Below are 26,580 nucleotides of genomic sequence, written 5' to 3' on the forward strand. Positions count from 1 at the left end.
TTCCTTTTGGCTATCAGTTTCTGTAAGTTTTTATCTCAAATCCTGTATATGCTCCGCAGTACTCTTTTAATGACTTCCTTCTATGACCTATCCTCAGAAAACAAAACTCTCTTTTTAGCAATGGGCATGTTCATTATCTCCACTGACTAATTTAATATGATACTGCAAAATAGTCAAGACAGTCATGAACATAACTAAATGATAAAAGCGGGTATTTTTACCCCTAGATATGAGATTTTTATTGCCCCTGCCCTTTTCTTTTTACTGAAGAGAATTGCTGGATTCAGCATTTGCTGACTTTATTTGGAAAGTACTTATGGTTTGTGCTAGTGCAAATGATTTAGAAATGCAAATAGTATATTTTGAAAGCAGTAAAAATTCCTAATGTACACAGGGTTAATGTGAGTTTACAGAGAAACCCTGCTTACGGTAGGGAAGGTTTGTTCCCAGTCACTTCAGTGCATGAAACATTTGAGCTGCAATTTTAATTATAGTGAATGTGATCTGCCTGGAGCTGCAAAGAAAAGTCTGAGGTCCCCATGAGATGTTTCCAAGTATATATGTGCTCTTAATTTTCTGCTATAATTTGTTTCAAGGAATTTCTTTCAAAGCAAATAAGGGCACAGTTAAAAAGGAGATGGCTTTCACAGAAGGAGGACAAACATTTCAAGGAAAACACCCATGCAGGAATAAACAGCTGGAAACAGCTGGAAAATGACAGACACCTCGATTTGTCTTTTGGGATCAAACTCTTGGGGTCTGTGGGCAAGCTGGGGCTCCTGTGACTGAGTCAGTGCTTTTGGACTATTCATTATGAACAAGAGTGACACTCTTTGTTTACTTCAGATTGCAGTTAGAGATTTTCACTAATGAGTCATCATTATGGGCGGTCGCTGCTGGTAAAAGATCAAAGGTAAAATCCAGTGATGTATAAAAATAAGAGTAATGGTCAAAATCCCCAGGAGGGAAAGGGAAGATTAGGTCACCCACCTCTGTGTACAGTCAAATGGCATCAGTTTGCTGTCTGCCAGCAGCTAAAACTTCCTCGAGCCCGTTGCACCCAGCCTGGCAGAGATTAACACGTAGCAGCATTGCACTTGCAGAATGAGGCCTCCAGCAAAGGAGGTAGTCAACGACATCCTGCTGAGGCTGGAAACATAGGCATCTGATTAGGCTACTTTTTAGCAGCAGAGCAATCAAGCAATCATATCATTTTGCTGGTTATGCTGCTACATCCGCTCATATAGGCAGTTGTGGAGGCTTCTACATCCTCAGAAGTGTTGGCATCTGATTGCCAGCAGCGAGCATATGCTGCCTTACGCATCAGTGTAAGTCTTGGCCTAACTGACCCGTAATTCCCGTTACTAGAGAAGGAGCGGGCCTCATCCCAGCTCCATACCCTGTATGGAGCCTATGTGGGGAGAAGGGAATAAAGAGATGGGCTAGGGGCTGTGATCACGCACTGCCTTGGCAAAGTTCTGCCTGATGGTTTAGGCCCAAGATAAGGAATGCCTTTGTGAAGCCATGGGAAAGGCGTTTTAATGTCTTAAATCTAATCTAGTTTGGAAAAAAGCGAGATTAGCAGCAGGGCATGTCCTTAGCTAGAAGCATGAAAGCTCAAAACTGACAGACTCTTTTGACTCTCCCAGTTGGGCATACTACCCTCCGCAAATATGTCCAAATGCAGTCTCTGATCGGCTCGGAGTTATGCCCATCTGTCTGGATAATAGTGGCATTAACTCACTTTCTGCGTCTTTGGATAGCACCCAAACCCGTTCTGCTCCTCCATGCAGGGGGCAAACGCCAGGCCAAGAGGTGCCTTTTATGGGCAGCCAGGATAGCCCTGAACGTGACATCTGTTCTCCAAGAGGTCCTCTGGGTCTCGCAGAGCCTTTTGTTCATTTTTGCCTCTGCACCGGGGAAGGAAGGATGTTCGCATGCCTAGCTGCCAACAGCTCTGATTGTTTTAGAAGCTCTGACAGCATCTCAGGGTGCCAAAATACGTGCTGTAATAAAATACTGCCCCAAATCCTGGAGCGCTCAAGCCGTACAGTGTAGGAACAAAATAAATTGCAGTAGGGGGCATGCAAATGGTTACTAGGTAGGTCTGGCGCATCCGGTTGACCAGGAATTTGGATAAACTTACAAGGTAATTTTTGCCTTCTAATGTGGAGAAAAATGGAAAAGAAATACTTGAGCCTTGGGTTGAAGGAAGTACAGGTTTTGTGAAAGATGTGGCAAAAGTGTTCCTTCTCTTTCTGTTTGTGACAATGATCATTGTGCTAGCAGCAGGATTGCAAACGGCTCACAAGATCTTTCCAGGCCAGCTTAGTGCAGCCAGACAAGGACGACTAACGTCGAGCCAGGTGTCCCCAATGAGAGCATGCACACAGGTGACCATAGATTGGGTGGGAAAGTGTGAAAGGAAATGTGAGGTCTTGTGGCATGGTCTAGGGCAAGCATGGCATGGTCTAGGGCAAGCACACAGGAAGATTTTTGACAGTGACTGAAGTGATATTAATCTATAAGCTTGCTTACCTGATAGTAACTTACTCCTTTGTCTATTATACTCTGTCTCTCCAAGCCATACTCATGGGTATTGCTAGAAGGCTTCCTGGCTTCTGTCAGCTACAGATCTGGTTAAGGCTGATATGTATGTTACTCTAAATAAACCATCAAATATATTCAAGTGTTTACTGTGTAAGGTAGAGTGTATTTTTAAAGTTAGCTGCTATTTTTCTATAATAATTTTTCAATAACTTTAACATTTCAGGAAAAAGAGAGTTGTGATTTTTATTGCTTTGAGGAAGACAAAACTGTGTTTTCATTCTAGCCATCAGTTTCCTAGATTGACTTTGCTGTCATGAAAAAAACCCACAAAAATTCTTGCTTCTGGACCTTTGGAAAGTAAGGCCAAGCATGTAGAAACCTAGATGAAAATGTAGGCCTAATTTTTCAGGCACGCCTTTCTTAAAATCTTGGTCTGAATGCTTGGAGTGTTTTGTGTCGCTCATTGGCCTTGCAGTCAGCAAAGTTTAAAAAAAAAAAACACATGAATTTTGAGACTGAAGGAACAGCTGCATTGCTTCTCTGCTGTGGCAAAGCTAAGCAAAATACCAGAAAGCATCAGGTAATTTAATAAGGCAATTGCATATGAGACTTAAGTAAAGCATACCAGATACATATGAATGATGCTATTGTGTTATGCTGCTGGTTTGCTAAGAAAGCATCATTTAAATGACTGTGGAATTCTAAGGTTTTATTTTGATGGGAAAAAAAACCCTTAATACACGAAAATTACTGTGATTTGATTTAGAGGATTTAATATATATTTTTCCAGAGTAAGTCAGCTGATTTTTAAAAGCGCACTTCATTCTTCCTCACTTCAGCACTGCCACTGATGTTTTACAAACAGGGCTAATGTCCTATGCAATTAATGTGAAGGTTTGTTCCAGGAGAAAGTCAAAGATGGTAACATCCCTCTTAAACAAATATCCCTTTTGACACTCCATCTGCAGTAATAGCTTTGAAGACTGTAGCATCTGTCTAAACTGTAAAATCCTGTGTCCATACTATACAAAGAGATAAAGCAGAATAAAGTGAATTCTGGTTAGGTTAGGTTTTCAGACCTGCGTTTATCTTTACAATGAATGTTAATTAAATGGTAAATGGAAAGTTCATTCTGAAAAGCATGAAAACCTTCAGCTTATTTTTAATATAGTTGTAATTTGACGGAAAAAAGTTTAAGAAAATCCAGCAGAAGATCTCTGCCTTTAGTCAGAGAATATAAACCAGCGTGTCCAGCCAATCTCTTGGTCTAGGTCTTATGTGTTTTATCCATATCTAACCACCTATACTAGTGCAGATTAAAGGAAGCAAATATTTGAATGGCACCAAAGGCCAAGAACGAGTGCTTTCTTTACATGCAGCCAGACAGGCTCCCTGAAAGGAAATCTGCTGAGGGTTACTAAGCACAGAGCAAACACCTTTATTTCAGTAAGGTGCCAAGCCTCAAGCTGTTGGAAGCTGGGAGAATATGAGGGGAAGCTCTATATGCGATTTGTCTGCTCTTCCCCTCTCACTTGGGGCACCTGCTTCGGGCCACTGGCAAAGACAGCATTGCTGGTTGCAATCGACCTTAGGTCTCACCCACTATGGTACGCTTACGTTCTTAAACTAATAGAAGCTTTGACTTTCTTCCTTATCGAGCAATCACAGCAGGGTACAGAGCCCTCTCTGGTCAAGAGTATGAAAGAGAAAATGGCAAAGGACCTCGGTCCTGCATTAGGTGGGCAGTCAGATGCCTCAGAACGGGCTTCTCAAGTCAGGCAAGCTCGTTAGGAACTAACAAAAGCTAAAGAAAGAAGGACACCAAATCTTAAGCCTCCCCAAAGCTGATTCATCTTTTTCACCTACCTTTGGGTAAGTAATCACACACACCTATGATTTTAATCAATGGAGCAGAGGTCACTACTTCTTTGTTAAACAAAGCAGGAAAGATATTTCTGTACTAGCCTTATGGTTAAAACATTTAGCCTGGAAGTGGGACACCTGAGTTCATTTCCTCTTTCCCACCAAAGCATTTCAAAACCACACTGATCTCCTCTCTCCAACCAGTAGAGTGTTCAAACAATCAGTTGACGGGCTGTTTTGCTTGGAGAGATCCTTCCTGCTGAAATAATGCCTTTCTGTGACACAAGCACAAGATTAACTGGGTTTGCAAACGGGTAGCATGATTCTTTAGCCCAGTGATTAGGCTGCTCATCTGAGTAAGGGAGTTTGGCAAGTATTCCAAATATTGATCTGTAAGTTAAAAGATGGGAATCACATCATCTCTATCTTTCTGTGTCTGACAGCATTTTGTGAGAAGTCCAGCTTGGTGGGTATGTGGGAGGTGTGTTTAAAGCTTACCTCCAAGGCCTTAGGAGGAGAGGGAAAATTGCTTAGGGTTTTGGTTCTTCATTAGTTAAGCAGGAGATAGAGTGACTCAAAGTGGTCTTTCTGCTTACATGCAGAAGACTTGGTGCCTAGGGAACTTTGAGTCAGACAGATAGCCTTGGGAAACAGTGGAAGTTAGGTTTTCAGAATCATAATTTCAGCTTCATAATTGTATATGCCAGCAAGCTTGCATTAGGATCTCAACATGAGAAAAGCAAATGCCCTGCAACTGATTTTATGTGCAAATCTGATTCCTTTCATGAAATCAGAGCCACGTCTAGAATGGAAAAGGTCCTGTGATTGCACAGAGCTAGCTCAGGTCTGGAAGCAGCATGGCTATGTTTGCGCAGCCCACTCAGCAGAGCTTTTTAACTTGGGCACAGCGTCTCCTAAGTACAACTTCCTCGCAAGCCTGCACAGCTCTGCGCAGTGTGGGTATACCAGCCTGGTAACTCTGCACCACTTGTCTTTGCACGGTATAGGCCCAGTCTAAGTCTTGTGTCAGATTTAGTGCTTAGTTTGAATTTCCACCGGTATTTAGCTGTATAACATGCTCAATTACATATGTCTTATTCTAATAAACGCTAGTGTCACTGTATACTCAGTGAGACAACAAGCCTGCAGAAATCATAGTTGATCAGGTAATTAGAGCATGCAATGACTTTATGCAAACTGTAATATGCATCCAAAAAGCAAAAATAAATGAAAGGACCACTCCTGTCCTTCCTGAACAAGTGCCTTTAAAAATTCTTCATGCACATTGAGGTAGTTACTCTTGGTTTAGAGAACTACCATCTTATATCACCCAAAGGGTCAGAAATAAGCAGCATATTTCAGGAACATTTGTCTAACCAGTTATACAGACTTTTCTTTCTACTTCGTTTGTCTCATTTCACCACATATGCTAGAATATGTAGAATATGTATACTCCAGGAAAATAATATTGGAATTTAAAGACAACATATTACCATTAATTCTTATAAAAAAGTATGTTCACACTCCTTTTCAGTGTACTTGAACTAGTGGTAGAAAAAGTAGCTTGGTACTGCAAACTATGTGAAAGCTAAATTACCCATTGCAAGGAGTTTGTAGTGTATGTTTGAGAACAAATACATAGTTAATTAGTTTAAATTTCAAGTTAATTAGTTTAAATTTCACAGGAAGCACTTTTTGGTGAAGTATCTGTTCACTGATCTACTGAACGTATTAAAGTCAAGTGAAAGAACTTGTGATATCCTTTAACAATGCATCATGATTTAAAGCCAGATAGGATTTTGTGTAACTTACTGGAAGAGTAGTTGCAAGGCTCTGCAGGATAAAAATGAAATTTTGATAACTACAAAACTCTCTTCCTAATGTTCCTTTTTGGAAAGTACATAGGAAATAACATACTCTTCTGAAATAGGCCTTCAAATTTCAGGCTGCAGATGCCTGCTTGCTTTATGGCAAAGTTTTATGGGGGCATGAAAATGAAGCTGATTATAGATATGTCTGGAGTGATTTTCTATCATTTTTGTTCTGTGGAGTTTTCTTCAGTTAATGTAGACTCTACCTACACTTCTCTGGTGTGAAAGTGGGGAAAAAAAAATCTCAGGAGCCATAAATGTAATATGCAGCTCCATACACGCTGGTGAAGAATTTCTGATAGCATCTTAACAACTGCTTCATGCTCTGCAGCATGTGGGATGCTATGCTTACTCCTCCAGTTGAAACATCCGGTCATAATTATGAGCTTATGATCAAAAAATAATTGATTCAGGCCGTTTAACAGGAAAAACTGCTGTTTTAAACTGCTGAGAATATCTTCCAGAAGAGAAAATGTGGGCTTGGCCTTGGCGGGCTGCTGAACAAAGAAAGGTGCTGTTCATTCTTCATTCTTCTGTTATTTATTTATTCTGCCTTTGCTACTGTTTCACCTTTTTACGCACAGATACCGTAAATGTAAATTGGCTATGTGCCATTTGTAATCCTTGAAAATGTTGTTTATTGTTCCAGAATTTTTCTCCGTATTTCCTTTGCTTTTGCATGTCATTTTCAAAGTTCACTTGTGTTCTTTAAATATATGTAAGTACTTTTTGTGTGCATGAAAAAAACTCTTTGTTTAGGTTAGAAAGGAGAATTGCAGGTACATAATATTTCCCCATAATTTCCTAATAGTGCTCCTCGGTCTTGCTCAACTATATGTTTAAGAGACAAAGACTGTGGTGACTTGATGGGTAAATGTTGAAGACTTTACCTTTCTGGAAGCAGAAGGGCAGAACATACTAGGAAATGTGATCTAAGGCTGAAGGTATCAGCAAATGTGACACCTCATCTTTCAATTCCTTTGGAAAATGCCTGTAGAATTGGTTCTTTGGTGCTGTGGCTGCCAATCATCTGCTGCATCTGCTGCACTCACAGAAGATTTTATTTTTTAAAGAATGATTTCGTGTCAAAGGAGTGAAGTATGGGGTCAGAACATGATTTTTGAAGTCATAATTTGTCCAATTTCCCAGGGCTAATACATTCATTTGTCTTCAAAGTACCATGTCAAATCAAGTATCATAAGGGGCCATCTTAAAAATGCACTGTTAGCAGCCCAGGTTGCTACCATTGGTTTAAGGCTGTGACTCCGTAAGCCTGCTCAGTTGGCAATACAACATTGTCCTGCTGGGCTCTTGTCCCTTCAGTGACAGCTCAGCACAAGGAATGGGACATGATAAGACCTAGATGCTTTAGGTGTTATGGCAGAAAACTTAGTACTGAACATACCCTTTGGCCTCATGTAATAAAATATCTTGTTTTTGTGTGCAGGGTGTTTTCAGTTCCCATACTACTGAGGAAAGAGTGGAAGAAAGCGTCATTTTTTTTTTTTTATTTAAAATACCAATTTTGTTAAAATCAACACAAGAGATCCTGGTATTAGCAGATCTCAACACTCCTGTGAGATCAGTGTTGAGGTGCTTTGCTTAATCAAAAAGTGCTGCACCTTATTTCTCTGTATTTCAGTGCTCAGAAAGCTCTCCAGCTGTACAGCAGGCCAAAATTAATACTCTGTCTAAAACAGAAGCCATCAAAAGCCTTTACTGTGAAAATTTTTGGGTTGAGATCTCTCTTAATGTTACAGGTATCACCAAAGGCTTAAAACGTGACCAGCTATGGCATAAATAAGAAGTGCTCCACAATGTTTGAAGTCTCCATTCACCTGCTCCTAAAGATCGTTATTTTCCCTGAGCATACTGAGCTGTGCAAAGGGCAGAACAAGGGTCTTTTCAGCTATCCTTTTTGGTACTGGTCTGCGAGCACTGGAAGGCTGTTCCGGCTGGTCCCTCTTACGTGCACGCATTGGGCAGGGTAGGGGGTCCCCAACTGTTTTCGATTACTGAGTCCTTGAGAAAGTCCCTCTTCTTGTCCTTGATTTGTAGCTCACTCCCAGTGAAAGAAAGTGGATTAAGCGTCTTCACAAGGAGCACCGGGCTGGCCACATTTATGGATTCTGTGTTTAGTATCTCACAGCTAAACACATCAACAGCTCACATCATCCCCCCACGTCACGTGTGTGGCAGGGAGCTATGGAGATTGGACGGGCGCTTGTGCCGAGGGAAGGGTGTGCGTTTCCCAGCAGCTGGGAGCAGGCAGTGGCATGGGATGCGGGTGGGAGCAGGGCTGGCATAGGCCGAAAAGGCACTTGCGACTCCCTGGGGGAAGCAGCTGGGCTGGGGAGGGCAGGAGGAACTGGGGAAGAGGCACCTGGTAAAAGGGTGGAGAGAGGAACCTGGTTCCAGTTCCTTCAAAGTGCCAGTGAAAATTTGATTTTGCCTATCCTGTTGGGAGGTTTGGGGCATTTTGTGGCATAAGTTTCTAATGTCTGTGAGCAATCTGAGCCTCTAGGCAGGGTCCCTGGAGAGCTTCTATGCTTTTGGTTTTGCAGTGTAGACGTGCAACATAGTTAGGGTCCCACAGAGGCTTTCAGTCTGTGACCAGTTTGTTTTACTTATGACGGTGACATTAAACCACTGATTATATAAATCCCAATATCAGGATGCAGGATCAATCCTGGTGCTTCTCAGACTAAATACAACTAGCTAGCCACTCATTGCTTTGTTCTGACATGGAAAATTTTGATGCTGCCTCACGGTCTTTTGCTTGATACTGATACAATGGTATTTTTGTCACACTACTGTCAGAGCAGAGAAGTTGGGAAGTTATGCCAGACCACAGCTGAATGAAGTTTAATTAAACTTGGAATAAGTAACTCTGAAAGATAAAATTCTTTTATGTTTCAATTATGATGAGGAGGCCTTTTATGCTAACCAAAAAGCTGATTTCAAACTTCAAAGGAATATTTGGAACAACTTCTGTACCCTAAAAATGGAGAATACACTCAGCTGTCTTCTATTCCCTTGCTTCTCTCCTCTCTCCCCCACCAATTGTGGTTTCATTTGACCCAAAAGCATTTCACTTTTGAATCTGATCCTAGCTCAGACTGTAAAAGCAAGTCTTCTATTAAGGCAAATTGTTTAATTGATCAGATTACTTTCAAGGAATGTACAACACTTATTACTTTCCTAAAATTCCATTAGTGTCTTTAGTAAAACATTAGTGGCACGATAACAATATTAATTATTAATCTGCTATTTAAATGTTATGATTTAAAGTCCAATGTCTGCATGTTATGATTGAAACTAAGTAACAGAGCTTTCATCTGCTAGGTTTTCCATTGCTGAGAGGGCTGGTGTCAGAATTTGTGGTGAAAACCAAACTGGGAGAGTTGATTGGAAAAGTTCTCCACCTCCACGTTTTTGCCAGCCTGGCCAGACCTGCAAAAACATGTGCAGAATTGTACCTACTTAATACTCTCACTTTTTCTGCAGGGACTGTTCATGGGCTTAGCAATATTTCTTTACAGAACTGGAATTACAGACATAAGTCCTTACATATTCAACGCCTGACCACCTCTGTAGCAGGCACTGAATTTGTGGCAGACCTTTCTCCAACACCGCAGAGAACAGTGGGGTTTGAGAAAGGGATTAGAGGAGAGGAGAATTTAGGGAGATTACTGAGCTAATGGCTCAAGATATTTCCTATTTATCTGGTTGTAAGGACAGCATATCCTAGGCTAACTGACTTTTAAATGTGGAGCTCCCCCAAAATATCATCTAATTATTTCTAGCTCTACCTACTGTGAAAGGTGATAGGAGAAGGAAAAAAGTTACAGTTTGACTTGGCAAAGCTCCAGTTCAGCTGTGGACTTAATCTCTGTGGATATTTTATTGGCTTGTAAACCTTAGTGCTGCATGCTAGTCCTTATAATACGTATACAGAGGGGTGTACCGTGGTATTTTAATATCTCCGCATGATCCCTGCGCACTGAGAGATGCTATAACCACCATGGAGAAGATTTCAGTACAAAGGAAATCTCCATTTCAAACGCGTTCAGTGTTTAGTCAATAAACTCATCTGGCTTTAGGCTTAAAAAGACATCTGTGGTAGTATAAATCTGGCACCATCACTTTTAGGAAGAAAAGATCTTTCTGCTTCTTCCCTGGCACAACTTGTCTCTAAAGAAGCATCACTCCAGAAAGAAAATCCTTTTCAACAGACAAGCACTCCCAGAAGTGTGTATTAGCTATCAACTCAAATGAACCTACATGTAAAGGACACTGAAATCTCACTTGCCACCCTGCCCCTCTGGGTGCTGTATGGGTTCCCAGGCACATTAATTATACTTTGCTTGGCTCTTCCCCAGAGAATCCTGAATAACAGGGGCAGAGGCTGCTGAGCTCAATCACCGCAGCTTATATTTTGTTCCCCTGAGAGCATCTTTAATTAATGCGATGCTTATTCTCAGCAAACATGTCAACTCTTCCATCTCATAGTCATTTATTAGTGGCGCAGCCTCATGTGTACCACTGATGGAGATACCGTTTGCTGGTGTTATGTAAATAAACTCTTGTAGTTGTGGGAAGTTTAGATGTGGGACTTGAATGATTAAATATAAAGAGATGCTGGCAAGGTGGCAAGCTGCTAAGTGTGACCTAGTTCAGCTTCTTTTATCTGTTTGCAAAGCCGAATCCCTGTGGAGTGTTTTTTGTGAATGCTGTGGTGATGGGAGCTGGAGAAATTACTGTAAATGCTGAAGCTCGTCTGAGAAGAGCAGTTTGCAATGACTTTTGAGATTTTAACATTTTGTTCTAGCTTTCGATAAAACAGTTCAGGTACACATTTTCTTTTCTCCTTCCCTATGGAAATTCCACCCTGGAGTTGGAAAATGATCATCAATATTAGTATATTCTTGCAAAAATCATTTTTGTGTTAATAAAATGGTGTATTTTGAGGAAAATCATATTTGGAGAGACTGTATGTGACTAGTTGTACTGAAGTGGAGAAAAAAGGAAAAAATTAAGTCTTCCCAGGAGCTTTTTGGTTGCCTTGTTATAACAAGACCATATATCCCTAGTTATAGCTGATGTCTTTTAAACCTCTAAAAAAGCTGCTATTTAATACTCCATTCTGTAAAGCACTTACTCATACCTCAACTTGTTTTAGGCTAGAATTTAAAAAAGGTTCCCTAAACTTAGATCCTACAAGGTTTTGTGTGGCTGATGCCTAGCGTGGTTTTTAAATGGTAGCTGTGCGTACAACACTGACAGGAACAGGAATATCTTCGTTTGTGAGTTGTGTGCCTGGAAAGCCAAGTGCTCTAATATCCCTACGGTTGTACTTACAAATGTAGAGGGCTTTTTAACTGTTGAGGCAAATCTGGAAATTTGCCTTGTAAGCACTTCTCCCACCCTACTCCAAGAAATCTGAAATTTAGAGTGGAAAAAAACCCACCCCTAACTGTTCAGCAAGGGTGTGGGTTGCTTTTTATGATGGGTACAATGCCTGAGGGCCTTGTGAGACTGAGAGAGCAAATCCAAAAGTACAGACAGCACCATCCTCTTCAAGTGGAGCTCATAAGGTAAAACAGCTCAGAGACCTAACATTGTTAATTGCTGCTTCTCAGAGCTTTATGAAAATATATTTTGGTTTATGTGGTAAGATCTGAGCTGGCTGCAGTTCTGTTTCTTCATGGCAAGAGAGCGAGAACTGGGTATAATTGCTGACTGGTGGTATAAATACTTACCTCTCAGCCCTGCCAGCAGTCAAAGGCTGTTAGCAATTCCCTGCCTCTGGTAAACACTTACAGTCCATAATTATAACCATTTCTCACCCCTCTCCCTCGGTGGAACTAACCTGCTGCCAGCTACCTGATTTTTGCAGTACTTTTGCAACCGAGCTTTTTATGACAATCTGGAGGGTGTGAGCCATCATGTGGAAAGCTCTATTCTGGAGATAGGACTAGCAATGAGATGCCACTATTTGGGGTTATAGCATGTGCTGTTTTGCTGGCTCAGTGACATCCCAGGGAGGAAGGACATGCCTTGCCTTTCCCCTTCCAAAAAATGACTGCTGTTTTGGCTGTGTCCTGACTGTGGTTTTCAGAATTGCATCCTTATGGTTTGGAGAACTTTAAATATGAGCCACAGGAGAAGGTAAGGTGATTTTCTCCAGAAGGCTTCTCTTCAGGGCAGAAGACGTTTACAGAGCATTGCTTCTTGAAGGTTGAAACAGCTCTGGTAAAATGCCTTTCCTGTTAAAATAAGAGCAGGATGGCAAGGGAGCGAGTCAACAGCAATAAGCAGATGCGTGCAGAGCTTCCCAGGGCACCGCTTCCCAGGGAGCTATTCATCCCCTGTCTACCCCAGTCCCTGTCTCAAGCTCTGCTACTGAGTCACTCTCCTGTCCGGCTCCATGGCCAGCAGGCACTGCTACTCTTCCCTTGCTTTTTCTTTGGCTCTGCTTTCTGACTTTGCTGCTACTTTAAAAGATTCACCTGAAGCACTGGAGCCTTACAAGCTGCTGAAGAGAAGATGCCGATGCTGTTCAGAGAGCGGGGAAGGGAGATGAGCCCAGGAGGTGAGCAGAGGTGTACCATTGAACCTGAGATGGCCAATGATCATAAGCGATTATTTAAGGATGTTACAACTGACAGTCATTGGCTAATCGATCATATATTTTCTCTTCTATTTCTTAAGTACACAGCTGCTGTGTTTGTGCCATCCCACCATCAACAATACACCACTGTTGTTTCTATCAAAAAGACTGCTCTGTGAACTCTTTGACAAAAGGATGGCATTTGCCACTACATAAATAGGAACAATGAAAACTTTCGAATCAGGGACTTTCTATTTAACCTTCGCCATTGCCATGTCTTCTGAAACCATGACCTTTTTCAACCTTATAGCAACTTTGCTAATTTTCATCTTCTCTAGCTTCAGTGGTATATTCTGGCATAGACCTATCCTGATTGCTACCGATGTCTAGAAATAGATAGCACCGCAAAAAAAAAATCAAATCGGCTATCCAAAAACTTTATCTGGACTGTCATAATTTGTCTTTGGTAACAATTTATTGCTTTTAATTTCCTTTCTCCTTTTTCTCCATGTCTTCAGTGATCCTTTTGCTCAAAATCTGCCTAAAGCTGCTCTGTAGAGAGATGATGCCTCACTTTGGAGATGAGGCCAATTCACACCAAAAGTGCAAATGAACACAATTTTTCTTCTGCTCTTCTATATTTCTGTATTACAGGCATATACAACATGACTTGGCACAAATAGTACTTGTGGCTCCAGAAAAATCCTCTCAGAACACTATAAAGCAGTTTTCATAAGCAGAATTTGACACCACAAAATTTCCATGAATATTTGATCATATAAAAATAGGTTTGTTTTGGCTGTGTTTGTCATCCTTTCATGTAATATCATTGCAAATATTCTAACAAACAAGTTTGCTGGCAGCTGTGCTAATGGGAAGAATACATTCTAAATGAATTCTAGACTATTCACATGTAACACGCTTTGAAAGTGCTTTTGGATATCTCTTGCCATGAATCTGAATTCAGTCTTATTTCAGCAACGTTCAGATGTGCTCAACATCTGAACTGATCTCTTTGGAGTTATCTTCACTGGGATACAAAAGCAGTATCGTGGCTTTTGTCCACTGAAAATTAACAACTTTTGTATTAGAAATATCGATTATACAACAAGGAAGTTACTGTGTACAGTCTGCTTGCCAATAATTATGTATGTGGAGTCATGGCTCTGCTCCAGAAGTAGTTCTGGAAAAAAGAATTAACATGAAACATTAGAAACTGGATAACTACAGCCTTGGAAAAAAATGCTAATTATAATGAATTATTCCATCCACTGTAATTCTAAGTTAGGATTGATGTGCAGTGGAGGAAAATTGTTTTGGAAAGAGTGTTCAGAATGTGTCTATGTCTGCTCAAGCCAACATTAATTCTCCTTTTATGACAAAATGAATCCCGAATATAAAAAGGATAGTCCAAAAAGTCCTTTGTTGCGATTTCTCTTCCTCGGTTTCTGAGGGGCTTCCGATGATAAAGCCCGTGATAAAGCACACCTGTGAGCAGCATCTGCAACTATCAACTGTGTTATCGGAATGTTTTTGTTACATGCAGTGATATGCTCTGAAAAAGTTTTTCAGCAACATATACTACTTGCCCACAGCGTATCATTGAAAACAGTGTTTAGGACTAGCATCTTAGCATTCAGAACCAGCACTCTGAGAATTCTGTTTTTGTGCAAATCAGTTGTGGTTTATTTTTTCTACAGATGTCCATTCTATTCTTTCAGAATAAGAAGAAATCTAGTATAAATGCTTGTGTAGATTTTATTAAAACAATTAGATTAGTTCTAAGCTTACTTTTAAATTTAACTACATTGACTGCTTTCTAGTGTATGAAATTACTCTGTTAGTCTTATACTGCTGGGTTTTGCAAGTTGTCTACTATAAAAGAAAAGGATAATATCTCTGCAAAATATCTGAACTAGCTCGGTAAGTGTTTGCTAAATAAAAAAAGATACAGCACTTGACATTCTTTTCTCACCATTCTTTTGAAAATTCTTGTCCCTGCTCGGCTGTCTCCATAAAGAGGAATAAAGCTTGAATCTCTCTTGTTGATGGTTTGCTGTTGTGACCGTTTGGATGAATGTCTTGATGTTTTTATCAGTGTTAGTGTCACCCCGTTAAGAAAGCAGTAAAACGCAGTATACCTTTCTCTCAGCTTTTCTTAGTATTGTAAAATAAATGCATACCCATGGTGTAGTCCAAGTCTCACATTGGGCACTGGTAGATATCTCGTTACTTTTTTGCATGAACAAAGAGAATAGTATTACCAATAATTTGTAATATTATTTTCAAAACTTGTGGCAAATAGTGTTTGTTCAGGTTATTCTACATGCCATAGTCTCTTCAGCGGTGTGGAAAGATACTTGGGTTATGCCCAAATGATCTCGCTTGGGTGCTTGAAAGTATCGCTGTGTTCACAGTAGTGAACCTTTGCTAGGAACTAATTGGTTTGATTCCTGCTTGAAGCTAATTGTTCTGGCTGGGACATCTCACCAGCAGAGCCAGGCATCCTCCTGTTTATGAAATTAGCTCACCCAAAGCTGACGTGTTTCGGAGTGGCCCTGCTTTCTGCTGCCTGGGTGTCTTGGGAAACACTTGGAGTGTGCTTGTTAGTGCAATCTATTTGGGGCTGCAATATTCCCTATATACTAAAAAGAAGATATCCCAGTAGGTGATATCCTCTCCACATTTCTGGGTGGCTTCTTGCCTTCTGAGTCCTGGTCACCCACTGGGAGACCCAGGAGTCTTTGCACTGGCTGGACAAGGCCCTTGGTGCTTCTGCGGAAGAAACAGAGCAGGGCAGGCTTTGTGGTCACGGGGCAATTCCTGGAGTGCAGGCTGATAGCTGTGTGTTACTGTGAAGTGCACACAACCACAGAAAAGCAGATGCTAAGAAGAGATAAACTCTTTAAGGTTGAATAGTGAGATATTTTATCTATACTTTAAAAAGCAGAAGATAATAGTAAAATTAAATGAATTGAAACCCAGAAAAATTGAAAGCAAGCATGTACTGTCCTGATTCTACTTGGGCAATGCTGACATCCTGCATCGCTTAGCAAAATACTCACTTGTTTGGAAATCACATTTCTCTGGATTAGTTTTGGGCTTCCAGTATTTCTTCACAGTGTCACAGGACTGGAGAACGTGCGTGTGACCTTTTCGATGTTTTGCTCCTGAGCACGTGTCATGCAAGGTGCCATGCAAGCACACTGGCAAGGATGTAAACTCATCATGAATCAAAAGTGTGTACAGCAGCATGCTTTTCAGCAAGAAACACACAGCTGGTCAGAAAATTTCTGAAAGAACAATTTTCTATCAGAAAATGATTAGCTTGAATGAATACACTCTTAGCAATTTCTGCATAACGAAGAAGACATCAAGCTGTCATTTAGGCAAATGCCCATTTTTGTGGCTTTCTAGACTGCCCCAGATGCACACCTGACAAGTACAGGTAGGGCTCCCTGGGTTCCCCAATGCCTGTGCCTGTGGCTGTGGGCTGCTCGGTGCTGCACTGGCTGTGCCAGACCGGAAAGCCGGGATCCCCTACAACCACCCGGAGACTGGCAAAGTGCACAAGTCCCAGCTTTCCAACTCTCCAGGTCCTTGGTGGCGCTCTTGGCAAAGCTGGGAAATGGAGAAGTCCTGTGAACTCTTTTTTTGCCTTCCTCCTTCTGAAACATTGAAACCTCCCCCTTGGGAGAAGTCTTTGGTGTTTTCAAAAATCCACGTGTTCAAATTTGGGGCTTATCTGCCAATTTCGGTGCTAGAAGAACCCCAGAGCCTCACTTTTTCGTGGACGTGCCCAGCCGCTTCACTGCCGCTGCAAAGTAGGAGCTCTGCCGGCCATCTGTGACCCTCTGCGCCGTCAGAAGCGGTGCGCCGAGTTCGGCAACACGGCCGCCAGGAGCCTCGCGGGCAGGCCCGGGGCGGCTCCGCCTCGGCGAGGCAGGATGCGTGAGGCGGGGGCTAGCCTTTTCCTCTGACTTCTTGACGGCGCTGAGCTATAAAATAGTCCTACACACCTGACTGGGAGTTTTGCCAGAAATACGCGCTTTCATCTACACTGCCGCCTTCACCTCCTCACGCTGCCGGACGGGGCTGTAGCCCGTCCTCACCACCAAAACCTCTCTTATGTATCGGAGCGCTGGCTCGGTCTCCACGCCGTGGCGTTTTCCGCAGTGCCGCTCGGTGGTGGCAGGAGCTTCCCCCGCTCCGTGGGACGCCGAGGCCGGGAGGCGGCAGGACCTCGGTGGGTTTCCCTCTCCCTGTGGTTACATCTCGTGCCATTCAGCTCTTCGGGGCTTCCCCTTGAGGCCCGCTTCCTCCACCGAGCTCCCGGCCCTTCTCCCCCGATTAAGCCTCATAAAAACATATTTCTGTCTGAACCTCCGGGTGCGGAAATCACCAGCGCCTGCACCCTGCCGGCTCGACCAACGCGCGGCACCTTGAACTGGCTTGAACCAGCCCCGGGGGCTGGCGGGTGGGTGGCCCCATGCCCTTCGCAGAAGCGGGGCCACCTCTGCGCAGAAACCGCCTGGGGCGGCCGCCGCAGGATCCTGCCGCCGCGGGGCCGCCTCCCCGGCCGCCCCCGCCGCCCGGCAGCTTTCCAGTAACAGCCCGGGTCGAGGAAACCCCGCCGCTGCGCTCGCCGCCGCCACTTTCTCGTAAGCGGCCGCCCGCCCTCGCCTCAGCGTGCCCAGCGTGGCGGAGCCTCCTCGCCGCTGCCCACCTGGCCCCGAGGGGCCGATCCTGCCGGCAGGGCACGGCCCGTGTGTTTGTTGGGAGGGGGGGACACCAAAAAAGGGCATTAACCCCAGAGAAAAGAGGTGCCTCGGCCCATGAGCGCACCCCGGAAACGCAGGGCCCAACATGGCCGGCGAATCTGTAGCCCAGCAGCGGAGAAGTTTGCTCTTCGCGCCTCAGCCGCGCTCGGCATGGGGACGTTTGTCCGCGAGCGCCCGGTGGTTGCCCCACAGCGCTGTTCGCCAGCGTTGGGTTTTGCTCTGTTTTTGCCTCGCCGGTGAACGATGAGCCTGAGCCAAACCAATTCCCTTTGGCCTGCTCATAGCGACACTGGGTCCTTCGGTAGGATTTAATACCCTGTAGGCCCCTCTGTTTTGGTGGGTTATTGCTGCTTGAAACCAGTTTGAGGCGGAGAAGAATCGGGCTGCTTTCGCTTTCCCCACCAAACCTCTGGAAAATGTTCAGGACTGGAACAATATCCTATTCTAATGTTGTAACTTCTTGGTATAATAATCCATTTTAAAGAGCACTCTGACTGACGGCGTAGCCCCGTTATTACAGCTGACCTGCGAAGATAAATTACTGTGTTCTTTGAAATTTATTACAAATGTACTCTCCGATCAAATGCAAGGCAATTGGGAATAAGCCAACGTATTAAATCTAGGCTTTTTCACTTACGGGGATATCCCAGCCTGCCTCGCCCATCCCTCTCCTGCTCTTTTTGTGCCCGGTTTTCCAGGGCAGCTGGCAGTCGTGGCCTGCTGGAGCACCCCTGCCACTCCAGCTGTTGGAGGAGCGAGCTGTCCCCTGACAGCAACCTAACGCCGTAAATGAACCGGAATTGTCGCAGATAAATTCCTGGTGTTGTGTTTTGTACCCCACCCTTTCTCTCTTGTGTCTTGTCACACATGCCTGGCTTGCAGACCTTTGTCGTTATATGTAATGAGTAATACCTGCTTATATCTAGGCACTTACCTAGTTTGTATCAAGATTCAGATGTTTGCCGTTTCTATGTTTTAGGTTTATCTGCCTATTTCAGAAGGTTAGCTTCTTAAACTGATTTACAATTTATTGGCTAGACTTATTTTTAGTTCACTGTGCTGAACTGATTTAGGGTTTACGTTTGAAGGTGTGGCTTGCTGTAAGACATAGGCTTACTCTATGGACAGCTGAACTGAGCTGGTGCTGTCCATATGATAATGGCGTGCTGCTCCACAGTTAAATATTCTTTCCTGCACTGCTCCCTCAGTCAATATTTAAAGAACCATTAATTCAAACATTAAAATCGAAAGCCAGCTGGCATAGCAAACTTGACCCAGGGTTGTACCAGGTTAGGCAACATTTGTCCTACATAACAAAGCCGAGTATTATACATCCTGGAACACGCTCATACAAAACAGTGTAGATGAAAGAGAAGCACGTCAGCCTGGCCTGTAGCTGTCTGCATGTGCGTATACAACCGGCCTCGGTGCAAACACCGCTGCAAAAAGCACATCTCACAGTTCTGCTGTTTGTCAGTAGCTGTTGGAGGCCACCATAGCAAAAAGGCACCTAGTCAAAGAAATGGCTTTTGAAAATTTTAGCTCCTCCCAGCTCCCGCATATGAGGGAGGTGAAGTCTTCCTCGGTTTGTGCACTTCACAGTGCCTGGCATTTGAAATAATTTGGTAAAAAGGAAAGAAAGAAGACTTAGTTTTAACAAGAACTGGAAAAGATAGCTGAAATCAGTGATAATTTGATGTATTAAACAAGTTAAATATCCATTTCCTTAAATGTCTGTGTATTTACCCAACAACATAATTAATGGTTGCATAGAAAGTGAATTTAATACATTAAGCAAAGCAGCTGTATGAATTTAAGGGTTATATCTTCTGTTTAAGCAACTAATACATCCACTCATTTTTCATACTTATATTAGTGCACGGTAATAGGAGTTTCAATACACTTTATTTTCAGTACATAAATATGGGACAATCGTATGTACAAAACATGAATACTTTGCACAGAGGACCAAAATAACAGCATGTAACATTTCAGTTCCTGTCATGTGTTTTTTAGAGATTTTTTCCAAGTAAAATAACTTATGACCATTTTGCTGTATTCATAGTACACACCTGTATATGTGATTTCTATATACACATATTCTTTATTTAGAAGCATATATAATATTATTATCCTGAAAGGTGTTAATGATTTTCATTCATTTCACAGATACAGATCTTGCTAAAGGATACGCTTCCTTTGAGGCAGATGAAAGCTGCAAGTGATCCTGATCCTCTTTTCATAATGATAGCTGAAATCCGTGGAAGCCATCACTCTTCCTCAGTCGCTTCTTGGTCGCAGTGTAAAGTCAGAGCACTGACTGATTTTGTCGTGGCTGAGATTTGTTGAAAATAAGTAAGCGTATCTGACGTAAGAGAGCAAGGGGTAGAAAATGGATGGCAAAAGAAGAGTTGATTGAGTGTAACCAGAGAAATGTGCTAGCTCCAGTTGGCTTGGACCTGCTGAAGAGGTGAACATGGAAGCTGTGAGCAATGAAACAGCTTGCTACTTGTTTGTAATCTATTCATGGAACCACACTTAGTTAATTCTTTGAAGATCACACCAAATAATTACCTGATTTGTGCATGTTGTTTTCTGTGGCAAATCACCACCACCTGGTTGATCCGTCAGGCCAGTATATACGAGGCACAATTTAGAATATGTGATGCTCCAGACAAATCTTTAAGCCGCGTGAAGATATGATAGATAAATGTAAAAGAATTTAAATGCTGAAGCCAGGGTTCTGCAGAAGAAGAGGATTCTGTTCTGGCTTGTGTTAGAAACAATGAGTGCCACTAGGGTCTAGTATTCATCTGCAGATGAGGTTGTGCGTGCTTCTTTTCATAAAACTTTGTTCCTGCTTTGTTCCCTGTGGGTTTATCAAAGTTCAGATTGAAATTTTAGGGTCTGCACAATTCCTGACTGAAATGAGTGACATTTCCAAAGCAGATAGCTGAGCTTGGCTTCTGTTTTGGATCAGTTCCAACTAGAAATGGTGCCACAGTTCCCAAGAATGAAATCGAGGAGGAGTATTTTTCCATGTGGCAATCAGAATTAAAATATTATCTGTGCAGACAGCACCATGCTTTGGAGCAGATATTTAGTATTTGAAAGCAAGGATCTGCCCTGAGTCAAGGATGCATCTCTTGAGGTCTCCTCTTTTTTGTTTTTCCCCAAGCTTAGCCGTGTGATGGGGCTTAGTCTAGCTGACTGATTTTTGACAGAACTGCGCTGAGCACGTGCTCTCAAAGCTTCAACCAGTGATTTCCTTGCTGTTCTTCTTATGGGTGGAAGGTATGGCCAGAGCAAGGAGAGCTCCTCATGTTCTAAATGCTCCCTCTGCTGGTGCTGCCTTGGAGGAAGAGGAGGAAATGTCATGATGGAGTATCTGGGGTGGGAGATCTGGGAACGGAGGGAGGCAGGAAACGTAGCAGAAACGGAGGTGGTCTGTGGAGCATGTTGTTCATAACGGAAGGGAGCCAGGAGCCAGGGTACATGGACAAGGATAGGAGACAAAAAGAGAAGATGGAGCTCTGTGGAGAAGGTGAGAAACAAGAATTGGGAAAAAGCAGAGAGGGCAGGAGGCCGAGACTCCATGGGGGACGAGCTGAGGTTTGGCATATGGGTACCCAGTGGCAGGAGCACACTCTCCCTTCAGGAGATGACTGAAGACATGAGACTTGATAAGAGTGTTGGAAATTTACCCAAGATTTGTACTCTGCCTGACGAGTTGGGGTTTGGACAACGATGCTTGGGATTATCTGCCTGACGAGTTGGGGTTTGGTCAACGATGCTTGAGATTATCAGCCTTTTGTGGAAAATTAAAGATGTTGTGTTTAAAACATTCAATGTTGTAAAAACAGTTAACTGAGAAGTGAAAAGCTGTCAGCCAAACTTGGAAAAGTTCAGTTAGGAAATGTCACATGGTGATAGACTTTGTAAAGGTGTAACCGTGTAACCTTTGTAATGCAGCTTTGTGAGATGTAATACATATCTCAACTGCATGAAAAAAAAACCTTTAGAGCCTGCTATTTAGCACTCTTCACTCAAATGCTTGAAATTAAGGAAATGTCAAATATTGGGGATTCTTAGTCGACTTTATTTTGGCCTTCTTTTCTACCCATTGAGTGAAACAATTTTACAATGGAAAAAGAATGATTTCGTTAGATAATTGTGTCATAATGTAAATGTGCAGGGTCTTGAACGTGCTTGTGCGGACAGTCTTAATAACAGCATTTCATAACTTCAGGGTATGCTGCATTTCTTTTCCTATGTATTACAAAAACAGTTTCCTAAGATGTTTTTTAAACTAGTACATCCTTCCACTTTTTCTCTTCACCTGTAAAATCCCCCTAGCTGCACGCAACAGGCTGGGCTAGGACGTTGAGTCTCGGCTGGGGTTCTTACTGCAGCACGAAGCACAGTCACTGGCTGGGGAGGCGGCTGTCACCTTATAGGTGCTCACTCATGAGGAACAGTCCTCCTTTACCTATTTCTTTCGCAAAATGACAGTGCTCTGGCAGTCGCTTGTGATGGTATCTGATAGTGGTGGTGCTCTTACGATGCCCCTGGCAGCGTAATATGCCTCCACTTAAGGGTGTTTGTGTTCATCTCGTGATGGTCAAAATTTTCTGAAGGCAAATGGACATTTTCCCAGGTGCCTATTTCAGTGAAATTGCTTGGGGAAAAGAAAAGGCATCGATATACTCAGAAGGCTTTCTGAAATTTGCTGTATTTCTAAGGCCTTCTTTCAGGCTTCTTTGTATTGGAGTTGGATTGGACTGAACAAACCTGTGGACCTTCTGTTGGTGATGCGAAGGCCCTAGGATGCTGTGTGCCAGTCTCTGGTGGGCAGCAGGGTAGGCTCCGCGTACATTGCTGCTCCTGCCTGAGTGTTTGTGAGTTGGGATAACAAGTAAAGAGAGGATATGAGGAATTAGGCGAGTCAAATGTGTGAGTTCTGAGCTCTTGGATACATTCAGAGAGCAAGACAAATTGAAAGAAGATAGGAGGATGTTTGAAAATAAACAGGACATGGCCAAGCAATCAATAACTGCCTGAAAAAAAAAACCCAAAACCCTGTTAACTCAATCAGAATCAAGGTTCTCAGCAAAGCAAATATATGTAGCCAGTCTTGAAATACGTAAAAGGGTGCTTTAAAAAAGAAGAGAACAGTCTGTCTTCCATGCCCATGATAGTGAAGCACTGGAATGACTCGCTTGGAGAGACTGTGGTGTCTTCCTCACTGGAGGTTTTGCAGAACAAGCTGGACAAACAGCAGTCAGCAATAGTCTACGTATAGTTGGGACAGCCTTGGGACAAGGGGAGGGATAGAATATTGGCCCCACGAGGTAGAATGACCTCATGAGGACATTTCCAGCCCTATTTTTCACCAATGCTGTGATACTACCACTGTGCTCGTATTCTTGCTTGTCCCTTTTTTGCTGCACTGCCAGATGTGCCTCACCGTTGTGCAACTTCTGCAAAACAAGGTTGTTTATGCTGAGCAAGGCCTTTTGCATATTACTGCAACAACACTCCTAGGAGCAAAATTGGGGCAGGTGTCTTCTGAACACCAACTCTTCTTAAAATGTCGATGAGCTGTTTTAAAGCATTTCTGGAGTATGCTGCATGTACTGCATGGGTTGTTCCTAGGTATAATCATTCTGTCTCAGGTCAGCCTGTACAGAGAGCGGGAAGGGGCACACCTCTTTGCAGACTATTCTAGCCTTGTCCTTCCAGATCTAGTTGTTCTGAGGAGAGCAAGGGTAGAGTCTGTGCCACCAACACAAGGTAGACATTGCATGTTGCATCTGTCCAGTGCCCAGTGAAAATGTCACAGATCATACGGTGCTTGTAATCAGTAGCAGCTGTCATCCTTACATGAAATAGAAGTAAGGTCCCCTTTTTCTCTTACATGCAGACCCTTCGTTTGTAATTTGTGGTATACTGTCAGACAGTATAAAGAGGCACTGCAGTGTTATAATACTGCAAGCTGCAGACCTGATCCAAGAAGTTCTTTAGGGTATATGAGCAACCCTGTTTATTGGATTCAATGAGACTATTCAGATGCTTATAGTTAAGCATATGCATAAGCTTTTTGCAGGAGGTAGGCTTGAGGAAAAACATTTTCTAATATTTTTATATTGACAATTTCCATAAGCATCAATTTACTTTATAAAAATCAAGTGTGGAGCAAAGCAACTTTATTAGCACATACCACAGCAGTACATATGTTGCAATTTCGCTATTGCAACAGGTGTTTTAGTTTGTTAAGACCTAGGGATCAATAACTAAATTTACAGAAAAGCCAGCTGCTTAGGAGGAGAGTTAGGGGCTGTTTTAATGTGTCAAGTACTATTTCCTTGGCCAAAACTGAGCCTCTGAAACAGTATCTTCCAAAGCATACCAATAACAGCCTTCTTCTTCTGCAGTCTCAGACTTAAAAAAAAAAAAAACTGCAAAAAGTATTCTGGCACACTGATCTTATTTAAACATCTCTTGCTCCCAAAGAATACAAGGTCACTGAGCCCTGCAGAATTAGGTATTTTCTTATTAGGTCTTCCAGTGCAAGCTATTCAGTTAACCAATGCATGAAAAATCAGTAATTGTCTAGGATGTTCTCTATTCCATTTATAATTCTTCTACAATTTAAAACACGTGACATGTACCACTTCTTTGAAAGAAGTTATGGACCTTACATAGAACAGGCCAGTATTGCAATATGTATCATTGTGCTAATCCAAAGCCTAGAATAGATTAATTCTGATGGGTTTAAAGTTCTTTAGGAATAAAAAAGGAATAGCTGGAACTATATTCATGTAAATATGTATAGATATACTTGTGTCTGTATTTATAAAAAAAAGGATGCTGTGGATTACCTCTATTTTGGCAATTTAAAATGAATGGGATTTTTTTTTCTGAAATTACTTGGGAATAGTAAGAGGAAAATTTGATAAGAGTCATCTAGGAGTTGCATTTAGAAAAGAAACTGGATGCAATACATACTGGAGGAAAGTTCCTCGATGCCAATAGGTATATAAAAGTGTAGCTGTGTTTGGTACTCACATTATCAGTAATCTGTTCCCAGCGCTTGTACCAAGGGCAGCTTGTGCCCTGCTGCCAGGTAACTCCCCAGGGAAGTACAGAGGCCACAAACCCTGCTCCTTGGCTGCCGTGGTCCTTTTGACCAGCCTGTGCCTGCCGTCTTCAGGCCTCGCTCCTGCCTCCCCGCTCTTGGACTGGGCCAGCGGAGCCTAAGTAGCCTTCCTAAGGGCGTGCAAGCCCCCTTCGGGTCCAAGGGTTACAGAAGGAGTGCCAGTGTTGCCTATCTGCTCGCCAGGAGGTCTGCACCCCTCTCGGTGAGGTACTCACCTTCCAGAGTCTGCTGCGGTGCCCATGAAGATCAATGGGAGGACTGCATTCGACCTGGGTGCCAGGGAAAGTTGCTGAATGAAGTGAAAAAGTGAGCAAATACTGTAATGAGTGCAAAATGAATTAGTTTTTAGTATTATCTCTGATAGAAGCTAATAAACGGCCTTAAAGTCCCACAAGCCTAGTAATTGCCAGTTTTGAACTTCAGGATAGGGCATAGTTACACCGCCACTTGGGTTCACAATGTGAAGAGATGACTGAGCTATGACCCCTGTCTAGTACAGTAGTTTTCAAGTTCTTAAAGGTTTATATTTTTACCTGACAAATTCCTTGACAAATATTTAGTGGGTCTTTTGTGAGTATCAACAACAAAGCTGTAGCTTTGTTTTAAGAAAAAACTCATAGAACAGGAAACGCTGTCTGAAATAACTTCTCTTTGACACTCTTGTAAAATTCGTCTGTGTAATGCTGTTGGGTTGCAGTTACATATAGTTGTCTCAGCACCAACACCTTTTCCCTGTTCTGGTTTCTGTGACTTTTTGCACTCCAGAATGCGGTCACAATGTTGACATGTCGTTACATTCAATGAGTCTGTGGTCTGTAATTTATTTTTTGATTACCAAAAAAGAATAAAGCTGTCTCATTTGAAAAGTAGATAGGTTTGTTCTACAAACATTTATATGAGTTTTTGTTATGATTTATTCATTTCACCCCTAAGAAAGATAAACTGCCTGCAGTTTGGTCCCATTTCCCCAAATGTTAGGTTGTGAGGTGCTTTTTCACAAGACCAATTTAAAACTAAAGCACTAATCTACTGCAAAAAACATTTTGATCATCATTTTGATGATCAAAAAATCCTTTAAACATCTGACTCCAGACTCAGGTGGATGTGCAAACTGAAGCTTTCTAAGTGCATTTGCATTCCTGACAGTCAGTTTCTGAGTTCAGAATTATTCTCTTCCATTTCCATGCCTAATGTCAAACGTTTAAACTGAACCCAAGTGCACTGCCCTGAACTCTTTCCCTTGTCAAGTGAGCATGATATCGCCAGCAGTAAAAAGAAATAAAGATTCCTGAAATCGGGACTTAAGGCCAAAGAAAGAAGAACAAAACTGACCATGAGGCAGTTTAGCTTAAGCGATCTTTGGAGGATGTTCGTTACCAGAAACTCTCTATCTCCTCCAAACGTAAGACAAGAAAAATAACTGTAGTGCTTCAGTTCTCACAGAATTGCGGAATCACGGAATGGCCAAGGTTGGAAAGGACCTCTGGAGATCGTCTAGTCCAACCCCCCTGCTCAGGCAGGGTCATCTAGAGCATGTTGCACAGGATCATATCCAGGCGGGTCCCTCTTCCACTTAATGTTTCCTACCTTAACTATTCCCTCCTTGGAACCTTCTGCAGCTCCTAGGATGGGGCAGCTTTGCACCTCCTCAGACCAGCTGCGCATGAGAATGGCATTGCATGGAAACTCGGCTCTAGATGGACCTCAGGAGTCACAGCTTCTCCAAAATATTCAGCTGCCAGC

At 42.6% G+C, this 26,580-nt stretch overlaps 1 long non-coding RNA gene across 1 annotated transcript in view; it reads left to right on the forward strand.

The window, feature by feature from the left end:
• LOC138064215 (uncharacterized) overlaps positions 1 to 26,580 on the forward strand; it is a 125,410-nt gene that overhangs the window by 67,728 nt on the left and 31,102 nt on the right. The window lies entirely within an intron of this gene.

This window comes from Struthio camelus, chromosome W, assembly GCF_040807025.1.
Source record: "Struthio camelus isolate bStrCam1 chromosome W, bStrCam1.hap1, whole genome shotgun sequence".
Classification (NCBI taxonomy): domain Eukaryota; kingdom Metazoa; phylum Chordata; class Aves; order Struthioniformes; family Struthionidae; genus Struthio; species Struthio camelus.